General features: G+C 51.4%; 1 protein-coding gene and 1 long non-coding RNA gene across 3 annotated transcripts in view; one reads left to right on the plus strand and one right to left on the minus strand.

Annotated features, from left to right (window-relative positions):
- Nucleotides 1-3,307, plus strand: part of LOC123522672 — an 11,657-nt gene extending 8,350 nt beyond the window's left edge. The window contains exons 3-5 of the long non-coding RNA XR_006680908.1: nt 175-276; nt 557-647; nt 3,021-3,307. This is a non-coding gene — a long non-coding RNA (uncharacterized LOC123522672). The remainder of the gene's footprint in view (nt 1-174; nt 277-556; nt 648-3,020) is intronic.
- Nucleotides 1-4,474, minus strand: part of LOC101647942 (phospholipase A2 group V) — a 29,228-nt gene that overhangs the window by 18,269 nt on the left and 6,485 nt on the right. The window contains exon 2 of one of the 2 annotated variants that reach the window (XM_045299050.1): nt 1,723-1,794. The gene's annotated coding sequence lies outside the window, so the exon portion shown is untranslated. Of the gene's footprint in view, nt 1-1,722; nt 1,915-4,474 lie in introns of those variants that run through there. The other variant, XM_045299051.1, reaches the window with a different exon arrangement.

Genomic DNA, 4,474 nt, shown 5'->3' on the forward strand with positions numbered 1-4,474 from the left:
CAGAGAGAACTGATAACATGACATCAGGTCCGTGTGTTGCAGAGAGAACTGATGACGTTGGGCCCGTGTGTTACACAGAGAACTACTCTGTTCTTCCCTGTAGTACATAGTTCTACTCTGACACACGTGGACTCCCCGTGTCAGTTTGTTTTTTATTGTTACTTAACCTGACAGAATGTGCTCACTGGGACATTAACCGAACCCACAGCTGTTGAGTTGATGCGTAGCGACCCTGCAGATGGGTAAGCACAGCTGCCCGACCCCGCTGGGACACAGGTACTGACTTTCACTCTCATTCTCCCCTCTGTGCCCCCTCTCTCCTCTGCCCCAGAGACACTCTTTTCTGAGAAGATGTGCATGTAGACTCCTTCCTCCGCCCACAGTTGATTTTTCCTCCCCGTCTCTCCCCTCCCAGCAGAGTAACCCCTCCTTCAGGCCCCCTCAATCTCCTCTTCCCTCCTGTCTAACCGGTAGGATCTCGGGGCAACTGGGTCAATTCAGTACCATGCAAGTATTTGGGCTGTTTTGGTTTTGGTTTTGGTTTTCTGTAACCCAGGAGTGAACGAGGGACTTCCGGCAAAGCAGTATCTGTTGAGAGCCTACCGCATACCAGGCCTTGCTGGGGACACACGGAGTCCTTCCCCAAGGTGGGTGCTTCCTTTGTGGGCAGGGGCAACAGACTGCAGCTACATGGAGAACCGGGAGATGTGTCCTGCAGTGGTGCATGCTCTCTGCCCTGCCTGTCCACACCGCCTCCTCCCCCGGCTCCCTCCTCGCCAGACAAGCAGACACAGGGCTCCCCACCCTCACCCAGCAGAGCCCAGAGAAGGAAAACAAACCACTTCCTGGCCTCTGCTGACCTCACTCCCCAGCTTTGCTTTTCCCTCAAAGCCCAGAGAAACCTCCATGTCCTCACTGCCCACTCCTTAACCCTTTGCTGCCTGGTTTCTGCCCAGGCCCCATCCCGGAGCCTGAGCTCCTGCTAGCGGCATGGCAACTGTCCATATAGCACAATGCCCGAGCCATCCTCAGTGCACCGGTGGATGAGGGGGCTTCGATATGGGTGTGGGGAAACGCCATTCTCTTTCCTTTCCATGTCCCCCCAAACTTGGTGAAGCCCCTCGGATGTGGGTTCCTTGCTGCCTGTAGTACCACCCCTCGATCACGTCTGTGGGACTGTGGGGCTTTTGCTGTGGAAGCCCAGCAAGGTCACCATGATGGGCAGCTATCGGGGCGGAGCTTCCGGATGGAGACAGACTAGGAAGAAAGGGATGGCTTTCTCCTTCCAAGACTTAGCCAGTGAAATCCAGCTCCCTTGGGTGGCCAAGAAATCTGGTGTTGGACAAGTTCAGGCTTCACCCCCTCCACCTCTTGGAGACACCACCTAGCTGACCACTGCTGCCTCCTCCAAACGCTCTCCGCCTCCTCTGCCCTCCGGCTGCCCAGGCCCTCGCTCTCTGCTCCCTGGCATCTCCTTACCCCCTCCATGAAGGCGTTTTGCCAGGGACCTGCCCTCTGGAGTCGACCCGTTTCTCCCCTGAGAGAGTTAATCCACACTCTTATGTCTACACTGAGGCCAGGAGGAGGCCCGGCTGAGCAGTGACTGAGGCACAGCTGTCACTCACCAGGTGACCCCGAGGGAAGGCATGGCGGAATGCGCGCGTGCGTGTGAGGAGAAGGAGCCGTGTTTGGAAAAGAACCTGCACTGTGGATCACACATACCTGGATTCTCCTCCAGGTGTCCGTGTCCTCAGCAGGGAGGCGTTTAATCTCTTCCGATCTGAGTTTTATTGTCTGTAAAATAGGAAGATGGCTGAATTAGCTTCCTGTGGTGACTGTGGTAAGTCAATGAGATGATACAGGAGAGAGGTTTGTACATGCTTACCTTCTCAGAAACACCAAAAAGAAAACCTCAGTGCCATCGAGTCGATGCTGACTCATAGTGACCCTACAGGACAGGGTAGAACTGCCCCCTTGGGTTTCTGAGACAGGAATAAAAAGTCTCATCTTTCTCCTTCAGAGCAGCTGGTAGTTTCGAACTGCTGACCCTGTGATTAGTAGCCCAGTGTGTAACCCGGTAGACCATGAAGGGTCCTTGCCAAGTGCTCAGTAAATGTGAGAGGGCTTCAAAGAGTTCCTGGAAATTCGGAAACTGAGACACTCAGGGTATGCTGTCTATGACGACTTCCTACTAAACTGTGGACTCTACTGTGTCCTTCACGCCTGTACCCCCGAACTCGGCACACAGGAGGTGCTCAATAAGAGTTACTGAGTGGATCCATTCTCCCAGTTCACTCACTGCCCTGGCACACTTCTAATGCCAAATACCCCAGCTCAGCGGTTCTCAACCTGGGGGCCAAACGACCCTTTCATAGGGGTCGCCTGATCCAAAACAGTAGCAACATGGCAGTGATGAAGTAGCCACAAAAATCATGTGATGGTTGGGGGTCACCACCCCATGAGGAGCTGTATGAAAGGGTCGCAGCATGAGGAAGGTTGAGAGCCACTGCTCTAGCTCAAAGCCCCGACAGGAACATCCACCCCTAACTAATCATCTCCCCACAGCCCAGTGCGCTCCGCTCTTTTCTCTCCTCTCAGCCACACTTCCCCAACTAAAAACACCCCTCCCACCCCCACCCCCTTGAGGGCAGGATTCTCCTCCAGTTCACGTCTCAGCCCAGCACTGCAACAATGCCTGACCCAGCATCAGAAATACAAGGTTGAGCCCAAAAGGCTGGTTCTTAACTCATAGAAACCTCTGTGAAACAAAACTATCCAAAGGTGAAGCTGTTGTTTCCTTGGCAAAGGCTCCATCCAGGCCCAGGGACTCCTCTGGAAGTTTCTGTCTCTAACTCTTCCCCTAAAGAATTCTTCTGCTTCTTTAATCCTCACGAGATTTGTGGGGCCTTACCACTCCATGCCACAAGCCAGAAACCCAGGGCAGCTATCAAGTCCTTTGCCCAGCTCCTGTGGAAGGTGGGCCCGGAATCTTACCGGGCTGTGTTCTTTCCACTACACAGAAAAAGAAGAGCCAAGACAAAGACGATCATGAGGGTTTTCCCCCGGAGATTTGACAATCAGAAGTCACAGTCACCTGCCTCCAGCCCCCCAGTGAGCAGGAAGCCTGGTCGTTGACAGCCCAGGCTCTGCGGCCACCACGGATGACCTGTGTGCCCTGGGGCAAGTTTCTAACCGGCTCCATGCCTCAATTTATCTAACTGAGTAATGGGGCCAATAGACAAAGCTGCTGCTTCCCACCTATATTCTGCGGTGACACATGGTACGTGTTTAGAGTTGTGTTGGCACATCCGGGGGGGTTTCCAAAAAGAAATCTCTTGGAAAAATGAAACTGAATGATAATGGAGTTTTTCCACAAACATTTGGAAGCTCCCTCGTCCTAAAGATCCAATCATGTTAAGTAGTTTTAGTAGGACTCCAGGAAAGGTGGAGAACAGGGTCCTAAGAGATGTGGTCCTGGAGCATGTGGTGAATACAATTCATGCCCCTGAATTATACATGTGAAGGATGGAGAAATGGCACATGTTTCATTGCATACATATTTTCCACAACTTCAAAGGTTTTGGGTCCTGGGAATAGAATGAGTCATCTCAGGGGGAGGCGAATTTCCTGTCCTTAGAAGCACTTTTTATTCACTGCTATTAGGAACAAAAATGTGGGGTGGCAGTTGGGGTCACAGTCCCGCTTAACTTCTCAGCAAAAGAAACATTCTCTAAGGGTGGGAAACACAAGAGACCTGCCCAAGGCACAGGAAGCCAGCTCCGATAGTGATGGAGCATGGGGGTGTTCTCGTGTGTAAAAGTGTAAAACCAAGCTACATGCTATATCAGGATTTACAAAGAAGAACAGCAGCAAACACGCAAGCAACACTCCCTGTGTTCCTGAGAGCCCTGACAAAACACCGTGTACTCCCTGCCCAGGGAGGTTCTTCCTCTTGGGGGGAGAGCCTTCCGCAAGTTGGCAGCTTGGTGATGAAGATGTAGTCACATGTCCAGTCTTGGCCTCAGTTGCTATGCGCAGCTTGTTCATGGCATAGCTAACGCTCAATAACAGGTTCGAGGCCAGCGTTCACCAAAATGCAAATTCTAAACACAAAAATACAAGATCCAAAATGCTAAAAAGGCAAATCCAAATGCTAGGAAACATTTGAGGGATGTTTTGCTCTATTTTTGACAAATCTAGTCAAACTATTTACTCTCAAGAAACATCAGGGATTTGCCTTCCTTTCTTTGTTTGTGTTATTCCCTCTACCTGGAATGTACTTCCCCCTGTTCCAACCACCGTCATTCAGTCAACTCATACTCAGAGTGATCCTAAAGAACAGAGGAAAACTTCCCCATAGAGTTTCCAAGACCGCAAATCTTTACAATAGCAGAAATCTTCATCTTTCTCCCTGGAGCTGCTGGATGGTTTGACCCACTGACCTTGCAGTTCATAGCCCAGTGTTGTTGTTTTT

Source organism: Echinops telfairi, unplaced genomic scaffold, assembly GCF_000313985.2.
Source record: "Echinops telfairi isolate 266 unplaced genomic scaffold, ASM31398v2 ScPeMD7_7457;HRSCAF=8495, whole genome shotgun sequence".
Classification (NCBI taxonomy): Eukaryota; Metazoa; Chordata; class Mammalia; order Afrosoricida; family Tenrecidae; genus Echinops; species Echinops telfairi.